Consider the following 18,624-nt stretch of genomic DNA (forward strand, 5'->3'; position numbering starts at 1 on the left):
TGTCTGCCATGCGGTGCAGGCTTGCGGTGCATCCGGATCGGATGATGGTGGGGCCCATGACGCCCACAAGGGTGCGGCGCGGTCGGAGGTGTAGGACTCTAGATTGTGGGAGGCCACTTCTAAGGAGTTAATGAGCTGCACAGTCTCTGTAAGGTCGAGTGTACCCCCTTCTAATAATTTCTGGCGGACATAATTGGACTTAATGCCTAGGCATCTCTGATCAGCAGTTGTGTGTGTTGGACTGCCGACACCGTCTGGCAATTGCAGTTTCTGCCAAGTATCCACAAAGCACGCAGGAAATCATCCTGGGACTCCCCCGGGACTTGCCGTCTCGTGGCCAGGAGGTGCCTTGCGAACACCTGATTAACAGTCTTGTTGTACTGCCCTTGCAGCAGTTCCATCGCTTCCGTGTAAGTGGGAGCATCCCGAATGAGGAGGAAAGCTTGTGGGCTCACCCGTGTATAGAGTAGTTGGAGCTTCTGTGGATCTTAGATGACTTCTGTGGATGCTCCGAAATATCCTTCAAAGCAGGCTAGCCAGTGCTCGAAAGTGGCTGTGGCGTCGGCTGCATGAGGGTTCAGCTCCAGGCGATCCGGCTTGAGTAAGACATTCATCTTCAAATTCTAGCACAATAAATTGATGTGCCATCAATGACTACGAGACGAATGGTAAACAATTGAGGCTTTATTGTGCTAGATGTTAAGCCTCCTGCAGCTGGAACCAGAATGAGGGCAGCGCAGGAGAGCGTACACTTTTATTAAGAGCCTGCTGGGTGGAGCCAGCAGGCCGGGATTTATTGTAATGACTGGGGTACAATGGCAGTACCGTAATACACGCAGTGTATGATCAGTGGTGTTTACTATATTTAGATCCCAGCCCTGATCCCCTTGCAAGCTTCCTTTCTGTTTTTCCCATTTTCTGCGCCACACTGACATTTTCTGAAAAAACTCTACCCTTCTCTCTCTCGCTCTCTCCGTTGGCATCAGCGGTCCCTCCTCTGATGGTGATCATAGAATTATCATAGAATTTACAGTGCAGAAGGGGGCCATTCGGCCCATCGAGTCTGCACCGGCTCCTGGAAAGAGCACCCTACCCAAGGTTAACGTCTCCACTCTATCCCCATAACCCAGAAACCCCACCCAACACTAAGGGCAATTTTGGACACTAAGGGCAATTTATCATGTCCAATCCACCTAACCTGCACATCTTTGGACTGTGGGAGGAAACCGGAGCACCCGGAGGAAACCCACGCACACACGGGGAGGATGTGCAGACTCCGCACAGACAGTGACCCAAGCCAGAATCGAACCTGGGATCATGGAGCTGTGAAGCGATTGTGCTATCCACAATGCTACCGTGCTGCCCCCGAGGGAGCCAATATGCCATCGTTGGGCCTCTTTTGGATGGTGAGCATGCACACTCTGAGCACTAATCATTTCAGGTAAATGGCCCTTCATGGTACTGAGTTGGCCCTCAATTGGTCCTGGCTTTGTGGTCATAACTGCACAGAGAAAATTAAGCCCCGTTCGATCTCAGAGTAATGTGTTATTAATCTTTACATTACAAGGCAATTCTTTTTTAATAATCTTTATTATTGTAACAAGTAGGCTTACATTCACACTGCAATGAAGTTACTGTGAAAAGCCCCAAGTCGTCAAACTCCGGCGCCTGTTCGGGAGAATTCAGAATGTCCAAATTACCTAACAAGCAAGTCTTTCGGGACTTGTGGGAGGAAACCGGATTACCCGGAGGAAACCCACGCAGACACGGAGAGAACATGCTGTTCGCCCAGGAATCGATCCTGGGTCCCTGGAGGTATCCCTGCAACAGCGCTAACTATGCTGTAATGTCACCCATACAATCATGGTTTCAACCTTTCTCACTGAAAATAGAGTCCTACGGCATCATTCTGGGATTTTGTAGCAAGTCTGTCCTGAGGCAGAGAGAATGCCAGTAACCCACCAGGGAGTGGGAAACCTTCTCTGGATCATAAACCCAGCCAGTATCTCGCCCTTGTGATATGAAGTGATGCTGAAATGCAGTTGATGCAGTAAGCCTAGCTGGCTGCAGACCTTCAGTCAAATGAAGTAAGATAGAAAGAACATTTCATTTTTTTTCTCAGTCAAAGTAACAGCTGTAAAAATCAATTCATGAAACAACAGGATTTTAATGGATCTCTTTTGGGCAGGTTTTGCCCTGACTACATTATTAGTGTCAGTGCTTTTGACTTGGTAATCATAATGTTGCAAACAAAGGCTCACAAGAGGATTCATTATCACAGAATTCTGTATGATGCTCTCATTTAATACAAAACAATCCAATGTGTCCTTGAAAATCACTTTTGAACACAAAGAGAAGTGTTGAATTACAGCTGCATGTTAAAATTTGTACATCCCTTTCACTGAAATGTTAGGATTGCGTACCGCAATTGTCAACATCACTTTGTTGATAGTCCTCCAGATTCTAAGCCAGAAGGTTATGGTTTCAAGCCTCACTCCAGGAGTTTTGCACTATACATGAGCATTGCAGTAATGGAGTAATTGGTCCCTGTGGGTAGAAAGGAAGACTTGCTTATTGAAAACTTATTCAGCTTGCTCTCTGCCCTTCTCAGATACTCCAATTGGAGAGGGGCCAACTGCAGGGGCTAACAAGTTTCTTGAGGAACCCATTGAATTAAGCATCCACCTTCTGTTCCCAGAGGTCCCAAGATGGAAAGTGCAATTATCCAATCCTGCCTCTTTTACATAGTACTAAATTCCCTGTATCTTTGCAAATGTAAGTGATCAACTCCCTTGGCGCAAACACAGAACCGCCAAGGATGTTTTAAGGGCATGGAGAGTTTCCCCCTTTTCCCTCCCCTTTATAGCTGTGGACTAAGTATCCCCAAGAATAATTGGTAAGCAAAGGGACAGCCTGACTAACATTATAATAGGCAGTCAAATCGGCCATTATAATGAAAGGTTGAGAAAAAAACAAACCAGCAAGGCAGAGAGATGCAGGGCCACATAGTAAACATGTATTGTACCTGGTCGGCACTAACACTCAGTAATTTTGGATTGGTAACCTCGTAAAACATTTATGGCGACTCTTATTCTTACATCTAGACATTGTTCTTTTCGTCAATGATTCTTTCTCTCTCCTTTTCCGGAACTAGAAGAGCATTTGTCTAGTTGTTTGTGCGAGAGCACTTGTATAAATGCTTCTAATTTGTTGCAGATTTAAGATGTAACTTGTTTACAGTGAGCCTGTCCTGATGCAACGTACAGGGTGGAATTATGATGTTGTATTTTTGTTATCTACTGCTTGTACATAAATATATTTTTTAGCATATCACATCCTGTGTGTCTTATAAACCATAAATAAAGGGAAAAGGGGCCTGTCCTTGCCTTAACACAGAAGCTGAGACTCTTTTCATTAAAGATTGAGTAGAATTGTTAAAAAATTAAATGAAAAAGCAGCTTTGATTTAACTGCTTCCTGTAAAAGGTGACAACTGCTTGGACTAAATTACCAAGGAAATCAGTGGGGTGAATCTATCAACAAATTCAAAGGAGAGTTGGATATTTCCCTTGAGATAACTTTAATGGGGATGGGAGGTTAATCTCAAGAGAATTCCTATGTTCTTGTCTTTCAACCAAAAATCAAACAAAAAGCGATTAGACAAAATAGGTTTGTTTTTCCTAGAATTTAAAATGTAACGGATGATTTGATCAAGATTTTCAAGATATTAGGCGGAAGAAGAGGGGTTCAATTAACTCAGGTGACTAGACTGAGAACATGTGATTCAGAATGATACCAAGAGATAAGAGAGCAGGGTTTAATCCCTGTTTTAGCTTTGTAGTAAAATCAAAGCATAAGCCATGGTTTAGCAACCCTCAAATAATCAATCAGGCTAACTGGAGAAGAAGGAACAGATAGGGGCTGGATTCTCCGGTTGCCGACGCCGCAATCGCGTTCGACGATCGGTTGGAGAATCAGAGTTTCCGTCCTAATCGGGGGTGGCGCCGCTTTTCGATGCTCCGTCCCCTCCAAAGCGGCGTACACGCTGTGCTACGTACCGATGGTCTCAGGACATTGCCAGAGGCCCTCCCCCGATGCTCCGTCCCCGACAAGCCGAGTTCCCGACGGCGTGTGTCACTCATTGTCTCACCCATCGGGAACTCGGCCTGGCGGCTGCGGACTCAGTCCAGCGCCATCACAGACGGGGAGGACTGATCGGCCGGCAGGAGGGGACTTTATTAGGGGCTAGTGGCACTGTGGGGGGGGGGGGGGGGGGGGGGAAGAGTGGTTTGGGACGCGCGAGCCGATCAAAGCGCTATTTTGCGTGCTGATTCCGCGAGCAGCTTCCGCGGTATAGCACCACGTGGCCACGGACCCGCAATTCTCTGGGCTGTACTGGCAGCTAGAACTGGATACTCTACACTGCTGGCATGCCCCCCGCAGCAAAATGGGGAATCAGTGGCCATTATATGGCATTTTTTTCTGGCGTAAAATGCCACTGTTCCCATGCTGGCGTGGGGACATAGCCCCATAATCGGATATTACAGCCCAAGGTTTATTGGGAAAAAACACAATTTCCCTTGCTTGGGAGTTGAGTAGCAGGATTTTCCAGCAGTGTCAGCTGCCTGGATCACTCAGTTCTGCCAAAAGTCAATGTCCTTCAAGCTGGGTTGCTGAATCTGTCGTGGTAAGTCCTACCATGGTGGGCCTGAGAAATCCCAGCCAAGAACTAGGGGGCTGTTACAATTCCTGTCGCGATCAATATCTAAAGAAAAGGATTTGAATTCCTGGTGACCAACGTAAAGGAATTGCATGACAAGATTTCAAGTTTTGAGACTTTTACTGCAGCAAACAAACTAAAAATTAACATTTACTGAACATTACTGCGTGGGCAGCCAACACTGAAAACTAGAAACTAGAAAGGGTAACACTTGTTAGTGTCTTAACACGTTTGTATCACATTTATACATTACAGTATGCTCTCTGCAGAATTGCAGTCTTTACAGGAAACAGGCCAAAGTCACTCCCAGCTTCCAGTGGGTTCACATGTCTCCATTTCGTTGTGTTGCAACGCTCAGTAGTAATCAAATGCCCTTTCCCTCGGTCTTCTGAGAATTCTTGAACCGACTTTGAGCAGTAAGATCCACTCTGGTGATTCCTTCTCCTGTACTCGCGAGGATGTTTTCTAATGTCCTTCAGTCTCTGCAGATTCCACCACTTTGACCAGAGATCAAGGTTTCACTGTCTGATGGCTAACAATGCGCAGCCTTTCCCTACTATTCACAATGGCTGCTGCTTTTCTATCTTTCTTTCTTGAACTCCGACCAGGGCTATTTTTAATCATTCTGCCTGAGAATCTGTAAATCTTCACACAGCAAGAACAACTACCTGAGAGTCGACTGGTGGGATTTTCCAGTCCCACCCACCATGGGAATGATAAGGCAAGGACAGAAAATTTGATAGGCCAGCAAAAGATCTATTGGTTTCGGGCAGAATGGGCCAGGAATTTTTGGTACCCCTCCCCAGATCCCCCCCCCCACCCCTTCCCCCTTCCCCCACCCCTCCCTCACCCCCAAGGAATAAGTCTGTCCATGGCAAAACCAGACGTTCAATGCTTTGTTTTCAGATGTTAAACCTGGCACATGGATTTCAATGACATTTGACTTGGGTCTTTGTCCCCATGAAAACCAGGTGACACCAGCTTGCCACCATTCAATACTAGTAACAGGGTCACATATCCATTGTCATTATGTGATTATTTCTTGAAATATGAAATCAGTCCAAAACATAACCATCATATTAACCTCACAATCACACCAGGAACATTGTCTAAAAATTCTTACACAAGTTGAATTACGAAACATGTTTTCATGAAAAAGTTGAGAAAAATTTAGAACTCCCTTGCACAAGTGGCAATTGCTGCCAGATCAATGGCTAGTTTAAAATTTAAGGTTGTTAGTTTTTTGTTGAACAAAGATAGTAAGAGATGGGTGAAAGGTGGGTATCTTGCATTCGGCCACAGACCGGCCATAATCCCATTGAATGACAAAACAGGCTGGAAGTCCCAAATGGCCGACTTATCATTCTTTGCAAATTCAATGTTGATAGACAAATCCAAATTATTCATTTTTGCACCCAGCGCATAAACAAAATATAGACAAAGTGATTTCTCTGTGACGTGATTTCAAAAACAACTGCCTGGAAATTAATGACAATTTATTCCCTTGAAGAATGACGCAGTGGAAATTCTAACCATGGTGAGGGGACAAAATGAGCAGCAGTTAAACGATTGAACATTATATGCTCTGCATTGACTGCAATTAAAAGTATGTCCTTAATTTTGTCCGTCCTTCCAGGCAGGCCTTCCTGTCCTCGAATGAGAAGTGAGCCAAGGTCACTTTCTAATGTCAGAAACTCAGATAAGGAAGGGTTAAAATCAGCATGTTTACAGTGTTCTGGTCAGCGTTTCAAAGTTCTCAATGTTTGTTTTAAACTAATTCTAATGTTTAAGAATATTAATTATGTTATGGGCAGGGAGAGATGGTAGGATGGTTCCTGCTTTTTCTATCTCTCCATTGACCAGAGACAGATGGGTTTCAAAGACAGAATGTGTTTTATCACCTTAAACGCTGTAACTTTCCCTCATAAGTTATTTAAAAATATGCGCGTGACACACACACACACACACACACACATACAAACACACACACAGTCTCAAAATGTTGGCCCACTGAAGAAATAGAGGTTGGAATTTTATGAAGAAAGATTCACAGTGGCTAACTCCTTGCAGCAGCCGGTTTTCCCGACTTCACTCCAAAACTCCTGCCAGGAAAACTTGAATTTGTTCCTCCAATTGGTAGATAAATGATAGACCTAAGTCTCTGCCTGCTGATGGATTTTAGGCAGGGTCCTTCCTTTGTTTGACTAGATCTGTTCCTGGCTGCTCTCAAAATGTGTCTGAATAAATGTTCCTCATCAATACCTGGGGTGGCATGATTAGCAGTTTTGCAGAGTCAGCCAGTTGTAGGATCTTTTGGTTACAATGCTGTCGACGGGGTTTCCTGTTGCTCGCACACTCCAGCGCTGGAGAACCCATTGTGAGGACTTGCCGTTGGCGTGCCCAGATAATTCTGTTAACGGGAATGGCTGAAAAAACCTGCCCTTGGCTTCTGAAATGAAATGAAATGAAAATCGCTTATTCTCACAAGTAGGCTTCAAATGAAGTTACTGCAAAAAGCCCCTAGTCGCCACATTCTGCCGCCTGTTCGGGAAGGCTGGTATGGGAATTGAACCGTGCTGCTGACCTGACTTGGTCTGCTTTCAAAGCCAGCAATTTAGCCCTGTGCTGATGGGTGACCATAGTAGCTGTTTTCCATTGTCTACACAATGGTCTCTGAATGGATTGTGCTTAGATTTGACCTATTTGCATCTCCTTTTGGAGTTCTTTTTACACATACTGTGGAATTACATTCTGAAGCCAAGAGATCTACAAGTTGATTGTGAACTCACTTTTGCAGCTGTTTGGACAGGGGCAGCTTTTAATCGACCAGAAATGATTAGCACATTTTCTCAATGCCCTCTCTATGTATGATAGGCAATGAGGAGTACCGAAAAGGTAAGTCCAAGATGTATTATTTCTTACTCTCAGCAAGCCCACACAGAGGTGAAGGCTACACCTAGTTCCATGGAACTAGGTGCAGACTTCCATATGGACTGGCTTTTATTTCAGGGAATGAATGAACCCCACTGTTGGGCCTCCACCTCTCAATGGGGTATCTTGTATTCCATGAGCCCCATGGGAACATAGGAGCAGGAGTAGGCCATTCAGCCCCATGAGCCTGTCCTTCCATTTAATGAGATCATGGGTGATCTATGGCCTAACTCCAAAGGCCCATATCCCTTAATATCTTTGCTCAACAAAAATCCATCTATCTCAGATTTAAATTGAACAACTGATCTCGCTTCAACTGTTGTTTGTGGTAGAGAGTTCCAACCCTCGACCACCCTTTCAAGAAGAAAGGGTGGCAGGATGGCATAGTGGTTAGCACTGCTGCATCACAGCACCAGGGGCTCAGGTTCAATTGTGACCTCGGGAGATTGTTTGTGTGGCATGTGTACATTCTCCCCTTGTCTGCATGGGTTTCTTTCGGGTGCTCTGGTTTCCTCCCACAGTCCAAAGATGTACACGTTAGATGGATTGATCAAGATAAATTGCCCCTTAGGGTACGGTTACAGGAATAGGGTGGGGGTTAGGTGGTCTTTTGAAGGGTCAATGCAGACCAGATGCACCGAATGGCCTCCTGTACTGTAGGGATTTTATGATTCTAAGTGTTTCCTAGCAACTCTTCTGAATGGTTTAGCCCTAATTCTTTGGCTATGCCTCCTAGTATTAGAATCTCCAACCAATGGAAATAGTTTATCTTTATCTACCCTGTCTTTCCATTGATATATTAAAAACTTTGATCAGTCCATCCCTCAACCTTCTAAATTCTTGCGAAAACAGGCCTAATTTGTGTAATCTCTCCTCGTAACTTAATCCCCTTAGTCCAGGTTTCATTTTTGGTCAACCTATGTGGCACTCCATCCAAGGCCAAAATATCGTTGCTAAACTGTGGTGCCCAGAACTGCTCACAGTACTTGAAGTGGGGTCTAACCAGGGTATTGTATAATTGCAGCATAACTACATAACATATTCAAATCCTCTGAACAAAAATGCTGGCATTCCATCAGCCTTTTTGATTATATCTATACTTTTTCGTGACATTTTAAGGATCTATGCGCCTGAACCTCCAAGTCTCTTTGGACATCCATCCAATGTACCTAACATCTTCCCATTTATGGGACTTTATCAAAATCCTTTTGGAGGTCCATATAAATAACAGGGGCTTGATCATTGTCAGGGATGTGGCGGGGGGGAGGGGGGGGGGGGTGAACATTGTTCAAGTTCCTCGGGCGTTGAGCAGTGTTGGGGGTGCAAGGGGTGTTGTGTTTTCATCCTTTCCAATGAATCGCTTACTGCTAATCACTCCCACCTCCACCCATACCTGGGAATAATAGTGGGAGAATTATGTCATAATCGTCTCTGTAATTACACTGCATCAAGCACAAGTTTGCAACAATAAGGTCAGTGTTGGAGAAATTCTCAGAGGAACCTAGGCAACGTAATGCTACCCATCAGAAGTTTAAATACCGCACAAATGCATGGATAAGGGCTTCCTCTGGTTCGCGTTGTGCTACAGACATGGATATCTGAACATTCACCACTGTTCCTGAGATACCCTCAATTACGACACAGGAGAGAAGATTGGTAATTCAAAGGCTTTAATTACCAGAGAACCAGACAGCTGCCGAGAAGTGTGGTCACAGCATGCTGCCCAGTGAGCATCACCTTATATACCGTTTCCTGGGGGCGGAGCCAGAGGCGGAGTCCCCTAGGGTTCCAAGCCTGGTCTTAAAGGGCCAATGTATTAAAGGCAAGGTACAGTTACAGCAGTTACCAATACCATTCATCACAGTTCCTAATGGAAGATCCAGGCCAATAAGATTCTTCAGGATATGAAAGGCCTTTAGCAAGAAAAAGCTTTGCAGGAAGGAAAGGAGTTTTGTAATCAAGGAATACTTAAACAAGGGGTCAATGGGCTTCCAGATCAGAAACGAGTCATAAACAAACAAGACAATGATCAACATGTTAGATTGGAAAACTGAGAAAATGGCTCTTCATCATCCAATGAACCATCAAGGTTAAATGTTATAGATATACTGAATAGCACCAAATAAAAATATTAAGCTTTCCTCTACAATTCATAGTGAATGACAAATCTTAAACAAATCTAACAAACCTATGTGCAGGGTGAAAGTGGGTAACCTCTTGTTCATGCTGGACAATTGTTTCAGATATTTAGCCTGTCAGGACTTGGTCAAATTCAGTAAAGGTTGCTTATCTAAGACTGAAGTCGAGTTAAAGAACCCTACACAACAAAGGGAAAACTGAATTGGCTGCCAATGGGCAATAAACGCTAGCCTAGCCAGTGAACCCCAAATCCCATGAATGAATGTGAAAGAAATTACACCCCTGCTGAAGGTTCTGCCCAAGGTGTTTGTGCAAACTGTGGGGTAGTCCATTTACCAGCTTGTTCAGAGACATGTACAAAAACATGAGCCAGTGAAGCAGAAGACAAAAGAATAAGTGGCATAGGGATAAAAAGCATGACAGAACTGCAACATGACACAGAATTCATAGATCAATAAATGAAATAAATAAATTCTATATTCAACTATTTGTCATCCAGCAGCTTCAATGCTTATTTTTTATTTGTGCAATGGATGGGAACATCGCGACAAGACCAGCATTTATTGTCCATCCCTAATTTCCCTTGAGGTATACATGCAAGAGGGGAATGCATTATTTTCCAAAATCCATTCATCTTTGTATATAGAAAATATTTCAATGCCTTTTCAGTTATAATTATACTCTACATGACTATAAGTAAAGGTGCATGTGACATACACAATCCAATTTTTGAGATTCGGTTGAACAAATCTTTATTATTTATCTTCCCGCATTCGCACATGATGTGGAGATGCCGGCATTGGACTGGGGTGAGCACAGTAAGAAGTCTTACAACACCAGGTTAAAGTCCAACAGGTTTGATTCAAACACGAGCTTTCGGAGCGCTGCTCCTTCCTCAGGTGAATGGTTCACCTGAGGAAGGAGAAGTGCACCGAAAGCTAGTGTTTGAAACAAACCTGTTGGACTTTAACCTGGTGTGGTAAGACTTCTTACCGCATTCGCACAGACACAGATAGATATGGGCCAGAATTCTCAGGCCGTTCGTCAGCAACAGGAGTCTCTGCTCCCACCCGCAGTGCACCCTTGCCCAAGGGTTTTCCGGCAGCGTGGGATGGCTTCAATGAGAATTCCCATTGACAGCAGCAGGAACGGAGAATGGCTCCATCGAGAAACATATGGCTGGGGGGCTGGAGATTCCCACCCCTGATTTCTATCATACAGAGCTAAAGTTTATAAGGTGCTAATGGAGCTTATCTCCAACTCAATGTAAACTATTCCGCACCAAATTCTTGTTCCTTTCTGTTGACCACACCAGGTCAATATACTGAGCTGCAACTGTATCAGAATGATAAAAGCTCAACATTATGTTGAAATACTAGCATCAAAGATGAGAGTAGGCCATACAGCCTCTCAAATCTGCTCCGCTGTTGAATTAAATCGTGATTGATCTGCACCTCAATTTTCCTGACTCTGCTCCATTTCCCTTGATATCTTTACCAAACAAAAATCTGTCCATGTCAGCCTTGGAAATTTCAATTGGACCATAAGACCCATAAAACGTAAGAGCAGAAGTAGGCCATTCAGCCCATCGAGTCTCCTGAGCTTGTGACTAATTGACAAGTATCCAGAGAGAACACCAAATTTTTACCAACAATTTTGTGAAAGTGTGCTTCTGATTGTGTACTCTTGTATATTGTAGATTGTGCACACTCTTGTATGGCCAAGCACTAATCTTAAACTTCTATCCCTTTCTTCATGTTTCCCCCAGTAGAAGAAATTATTTCTTCATATCCAACCTAACAAATTATTTAAAACATTTTAATTGCATTCATCAGGTTACCCCTCAATGTTCTCTCCTCAGAAGAATAGAAGCTAAGTTTAATTTGTCCTCATAATTTGACCCTCTAAGATCCAACATCATTTTTGATAAATTAGTACTGCAGTCCCTCCAAGGTCATTACCCTGCTTAGGTAGTGCCCAAAAATGAGAATGCTCGATGGAATTTACCACAGGCTCAATATAACCAAAGCAAAACTACCTCTCCTTTATATCCCAGTCCTCTTGTGATAAAGACCAACCTTTTATTGGCCCTTTTGGTTACATTTTGTACCTGTCTCCTTGCTTTAACTAATTATGCATTTGGACTCCCACATTTCTTTGCTCTACTACATTTCCTACAACAACTCACATTTCAGAACACAACATAATAAATATAAGAACATAAGAACATAAGAACTAGGAGCAGGAGTAGGCCATCTGGCCCCTCGAGCCTGCTCCGCCATTCAATTAGATCATGGCTGATCTTTTGTGGACTCAGCTCCACTTTCCGGCCCGAACACCATAACCCTTAATCCCTTTATTCTTCAAAAAACTATCTATCTTTACCTTAAAAACATGTAATGACGGAGCCTCAACTGCTTCACTGGGCAAGGAATTCCATAGATTCACAACCCTTTGGGTGAAGAAGTTCCTCCTAAACTCAGTCCTAAATCTACTTCCCCTTATTTTGAGGCTATGTCCCCTAGTTCTGCTTTCACCCGCCAGTTGGAACAACCTGCCCGCATCTATCCTATCTATTCCCTTCATAATTTTAAATGTTTCTATAAGATCCCCCCTCATCCTTCTAAATTCCAACGAGTACAGTCCCAGTCTACTCAACCTCTCCTCATAATCCAACCCCTTCAGCTCTGGGATTAATTTAGTGAATCTCCTCTGCACACCCTCCAGCGCCAGTACGTCCTTTCTCAAGTAAGGAGACCAAAACGGAACACAATACTCCAGGTGTGGCCGCACTAACGCCTTATACAATTGCAACATAACCTCCCTAGTCTTAAACTCCATCCCTCTAGCAATGAAGGACAAAATTCCATTTGCCTTCTTAATCACCTGTTGCATTTGTAAACCAACCTTCTGTGACTCATGCACGAGCACACCCAAGTCTCTCTGAACAGCGGCATGCTTTAATATTTTATCGTTTAAATAATAATCCCGTTTGCTGTTATTCCTACCAAAATGGATAACCTCACATTTGTCAACATTGTATTCCATCTGCCAGACCCTAACCCATTCACTTAACCTATCCAAATCCCTCTGCAGACTTCCAGTATCCTCTGCACTTTTCGATTTACCACTCATCTTAGTGTCATCTGCAAACTTGGACACATTGCCCTTGGTCCCCAACTCCAAATCATCTATGTAAATTGTGAACAAATGTGGGCCCAACACGGATCCCTGAGGGACACCACTAGCTACTGATTGCCAACCAGAGAAACACCCATTTATCCCAATTCTTTGCTTTCTATTAATTAACCAATCCTCTATCCATGCTACTACTTTACCCTTAATGCCATGCATCTTTATCTTATGCAGCAACCTTTTGTGTGGCACCTTGTCAAAGGCAAGGTCTATAGTCCCAAGGTATCTCACAAGAGTGTTACAAAGCAAATATTAACTCGGAGGCACGTTAGGAATCATTAGGACAGGTGGCTGTTGTAATCCAGGAGACACAAAGATAAAGGTTAAACCAAATTTATTTCAACTCAAAAGTAAAGCTGCACCCGTGGCATACAACACCAACATCCCAGCCTGGGACTAACAGGAACCCAGTCTGGGTCTGGGGCAGTATTTAAAAAGTTTGATAATGAGTCCCAGAAAGGTGGGCCTCAGCCCATTACCATGGGAACTCGTGCTCAACATGCCCAAGAGGGAGCTTAATGAATGGTCCCTTATGATTCTCGTGAGGGTTACCACATTCCCCCCTCCTGCAACAAGTCCAGATTTTCCCCTTCGCTACTGTGACCATGAGGCCTCCTGTGTCGCTTCACATACGGCCTCGAGTCCATTGGCAGTTTGAATTGGATCTTGGGCGCAAAGCAAACGGGTAATCGTCGCTTCCTCACTGAGAGTCAAAGAGCAATTGATAGGCGTTCTACCCCAACATCAATTTCTGTCTGTGTGTCCATCACCTCTGTTTCCACGTCAGAGCCTGAGTTTTCATCCTCTTCAGGGACAACTCTTGGGTATATGATGTTTAGTCCCTGACCCAGTGGTCGGTTCCAGATACGCTGAGGACGTTACCCACCCAGGGTAGCCTTCGCAGTCGAAGGATCCCTGCTGCGAAGATGGTGCACGTGCTTTTTTTTATGGTTCTCTTACTGGTCTTGACCTTGTATGACACAGAGCCAGTCTTCCCAACTGTCACTCCCAGAATCGAAGGGACCCATCTCAGAAATTGCAGAGAATTTCACCAAACTTTCAATTATGGAATCAAGCTCGGGCCACCAGACATAACTCCAGGTAATCATCTTCATCTTGGAGACTCATGGGTAACCACTGTGGAGCTCCATTCAGATTGGGCAACAACTCGGACTCCAGACAGGATAATGCCATCTTCCAAGCTGAATTCTTGGTGTTCAGATAGGAAGGGCTTCAGCTCCTCTGAAGGATGTCCTTGGATACACGTGGTGTAGTTTTCCAAACATTCAGTCTTTCTGGGTCTATGTTCTAAACCTGCCTGGTGGACACAGGCAGAGTATCCACAAGATTCAGTCATGATGACCTCTTCCATTCTTGTTGCAGGGGGAGTTTGTGGGTAACGATAGGCAACTCAGGATGTCAGCGTTGGCTCTGTGCACTCTGGGCGGTGCGAGGAGTATTTGTCTGCCTCCAACAAGACAACCCAGCGCTGAATCTGAACCATGGCAATTGGTGGGATTGTCTTATCCTCCTTCAAAAGGCCCAACAGGAATTTATGGTCCATGATTATCATGAAGCGTCAGCCGTTGGCGTATGGATAGAATTTCTTCCCTCCGAATATCACAGCCAGATCTTCTTTTTCAATTTATGCAAAGCGTCTTTTCGCATCTATCAGGGTTCGCACCATATGTGCAATTGGTCACTCGGTGCCATCATCCCAACTATGTGAGAGGGTTTCCCCTACTCTATAGGGAGAGGCATCGTACGTTAGTACCAACGGTCTTGTGGGATCATTGTGTGCCAAGATATTGGACGAAAGCAACTGTTGCTTCACTTTTATGAGTGCTTCATCCTGTGGCGCCTGCCATGGCCACTTGTGGGTTTTTTAATACTTTCTTAGATCATAAAGAAACAAACCATCATCTGCAAGGACAGTGGACTTTACAGCTAGAAATAGTAAGAGTCCCTCCCCCACTTTCACATGATCCAACTCTGACTAGTCCCTTCCCTATGCCTCTCTCTCTCCTTTTCTTGAGTTACATAGTGCAACATAGAACATACAGTGCAGAAGGAGGCCATTCAGCCCATCGCACCTTCACCGGTACCCACTTAAGCCCTCACTTCCACCCTATCCCCGTAACCCAATAACCCCCATTTCACCTTTTTGGTCACTAAGGGAAATTTATCATGGACAATCCACCTAACCTGCACATCTTTCGACTGTGGGAGGAAACTGGAGCACCTGGAGGAAACCCACACAGACATGGGGAGAACATGCAGACTCCGCACAGACAGTGACCCAGTGGGGAATCAAACCTGGGACCCTGGCGCTGTGAAGTCACAAGTGTTATCCACTTGTGCTACCGTGCTGCCCAAATGGAGTTAGGCCTCCATTCATTTGTATGATAAGCCCACTGAGCCCACAGCTCCCACCTATCTTTCTATATAGAGACTCCAATTGTGATCTCCAAGTTTATCCTTCTCTATCTCATCTGTTCCACAATGTTACTTCCCACACCAGTGATTCTGATGTGAAACACTTCAACCAAGATTGCCTTCTGCCATGGTTGACAGGGCTCTTGACGATATGCATACAATCTCTTCTCTCCCTTGTTCTCCCGTAATGCAATGAACCTTATCATCATTATTCACCCCACAATCCACATGATACATAGAAGCATAGAATGATACAACACTGAAGGGGGCATTTGATCTATTTTTAAAAAACGTTATCCAATTAGCCCCACTCCCCTGCTCATTTCCCGTAATCTTGTATTCTTTTCCATTTCAAGTATGTATTCAAAACACATTTGAACGTTATTTTTGAAGCCATTTCCATAGCCCTTTTCCAGTGCATTCTAGATCATAAGAACTCACAACATACATATAGAAAGGCCTAGGCATTCCTGTCAGCATTGAGGGAAGTGGAGGACTGGGCAGCTGAAATGCCAGCACCATATTTAAAGGGACTGAGGCATTCATTGTAAAGGCATCGTGCAGAAAGGAACCTGGAAGGGAGGGTAATCAAGATTGTTTTCCAGAGATGGCGGCAGTTAGGGGAAGAGTGGCTCTCTTGAACGTGATTCTCCAGATAACCAGGCACTGCAGGAGGTGCCCTTCTCACTCAATGGGAGGAAGAGGTCAGCAAGCCTCACCAGGAAGGTGTGGCTGGAGTTCACAGACAATTTTAGCTGCTATGGTGGCACGGTTATTGCATTGCCACAAGAAAATCATCAATGACGTGGTGCCATCTGACAAGGTGGGTGGATCTTGTTGGACCAATCTCACACCAACAGATGTCATGGTTTAGGGGCTTTTCGCTGGCTTTTAAAGCAGACCAAGCAGGCCAGCAGCACGGTTCGATTCCCGTACCAGCCTCCCCGGACAGGCGCCGGAATGTGGCGACTAGGGGCTTTTCACAGTAACTTCATTGAAGCCTACTCGTGACAATAAGCGATTTTCATTCATTTCATTTCATGTCACAAATGGTGCCAATTAAATGTGAGATGTGGTTGACGATCCAGATGACTGAGCATCAGTATTCAAAGCAAGAGGCATGGTAGCTTCACAGCAGAGGCTACTGGTCATTCACTGTTAATCGCTGCATTGTTAATGAGAAGTGATCCCTAGCAGCAGCCACTCCAGTGGTGCAATGTTGGACCTTGAAACTTGCACAGGATGATGAGCACAACTGATGTACGAGAGACGAGTAATATATGTCAGTGTTAGCAGGAATAGTGAACTCACAATGCCAGGGATCAATGTCAAATTGGTGGAGGATTGTAATTGCTTGCTGTACTGACACCAATGAAGGGGTAAGTATTGAGATAGGAGGTGTTTGAGTAGGACAGTCTGGGAGGGTGAGGTGGATGAGAAGGCCTCAGAGAGTGAGTAACTTCATGAGGCAAGAACAACAGTAGAGCGACCGTATGTGATCTCAGAAGAGGAGCCACCTTCTGAAGATGGTGTCACATAATTCTAGCACCCCGTCCACCAACCCAAATACTTGCATCTTGGTGGATATTGGCACTTGATTAGAAATGGTGGCACCAGCTGGTGAGCATGACATAAAAATGCATGAGCAGTGACAGCTGTTGCCACTCCGCATTGAATTACTGAGGAAGGACCCAGCAATGTTCAGCTTCAAGAAGATCACAAATTCTGGAGATATCAGCAAAGTGGGATGCTTGAGCAGCAATGTGAAATGTGTGGGCATCTGTCAGAGTTCCCAAAGCCATTCACACCCACGTCTGTGGATGATGGAGGATCCATCTGTGGTACTGAAAACAGGCTGAGAAGATGCACAGGGGCCAGGAACAGAAACTGCCTCATGAAACCATAGCTGGAATCCATACTGGCTGCAAAAGCACTCAAGTCAAAGCATAAACCTGTTACTGTGATTTGGACTTTGATTATCCACTCCAAGTCTATGAATATGTAACAAACTTTCAGATACAGGTGATCAACTTTGTAGCAGGATGAAGGAAAGATAAAAGAAGCCATCGGACTCCTTAATGAGCTGATGGCCGGTCAGACCAGGGTGTTTCAGAGGACAATGGGTCTTGATTGAACCACCATCGATAAACAGGAGTGCCCTGTATTTCTCATTAACCAGTGGGATCTGGCTCGGAGAATGGCCGGTGGTGGGCATATGACTCAATCCAAGCTTCCCAGTATAAGAAAGCAGCATCTAACAGATCTTGAGAGAGAAGCTGGGGATTGCCAGGCACAACCATCGCAAGAAGAAACGACGCTGGGTGTCGAAGACAGAGAAGACATCAACATTGAGTGATAGAAGCCTGCCAGCCTCCTTTACTAAGTGTGGGTAAAACCCAAAGCTCAGCTGTGTGTCTGAGTCATATTTTCTTGAGTAATAGAATTGTGAATAAACTATGAACCCGTTTTGTCCTTTGGTCATCTCGCAAATAAAGACACCTGGGTTAAACTTTGAGTATGTAAACTGATCGAACGCATGAGAGGGTTTAAAGCTACAACAGCACGGTAGCTTTGGGGCAGCACGGTAGCATGGTGGTTAGTATAAATGCTTCACAGCTCCAGGGTCCCAGGTTCGATTCCCGGCTGCGTCACTGTCTGTGCGGAGTCTGCACGTCCTCCCCGTGTGTGCGTGGGTTTCCTCCGGGTGCTCCGGTTTCCTCCCACAGTCCAAAGATGTGCGGGTTAGGTGGATTGGCCATGCTAAATTGCCCGTAGTGTCCTAAAAAGTAAGGTTAAGTGGGGGGGTTTGTTGGGTTACGGGTATAGGGTGGATACGTGGGTTTGCGTAGGGTGATCATTGCTCGGCACAACATCGAGGGCCGAAGGGCCTGTTCTGTGCTGTACTGTTCTATGTTCTATGTAGATCCATGCCGTATTTCTATGGCACCATATCTCTGGCTTATGAGTGTATGGAACCCTCCATTGAGAAAATGGCAACGCTGTTGGAGAGACACATTCAGCATACCACATAATGGATGTAGGAGATAAGCGCAGACCCATTATACCATCACGTCTTTCATGAGTCCTTAAGTGCTATGGAGTGATGGGTGGCCAAAATGGGCCTGAACTATATGGATGTTTTGCAGGAACTCAAACATTCCAAGAGCAGATGCATGTGCATTTCTGCATTGCTGGGCCCTCACC

General features: G+C 44.8%; 1 long non-coding RNA gene across 1 annotated transcript in view; it reads right to left on the reverse strand.

Moving 5' to 3' along the window:
- Positions 1–2,269: 2,269 nt before the first annotated feature.
- LOC119977892 overlaps positions 2,270–18,624 on the reverse strand; it is a 131,044-nt gene continuing 114,689 nt past the window's right edge. The window contains exon 4 of the long non-coding RNA XR_005463310.1: positions 2,270–2,547. This is a non-coding gene — a long non-coding RNA (uncharacterized LOC119977892). The remainder of the gene's footprint in view (positions 2,548–18,624) is intronic.

The sequence above is a fragment of the Scyliorhinus canicula genome, chromosome 14 (assembly GCF_902713615.1).
Source record: "Scyliorhinus canicula chromosome 14, sScyCan1.1, whole genome shotgun sequence".
NCBI lineage: Eukaryota > Metazoa > Chordata > Chondrichthyes > Carcharhiniformes > Scyliorhinidae > Scyliorhinus > Scyliorhinus canicula.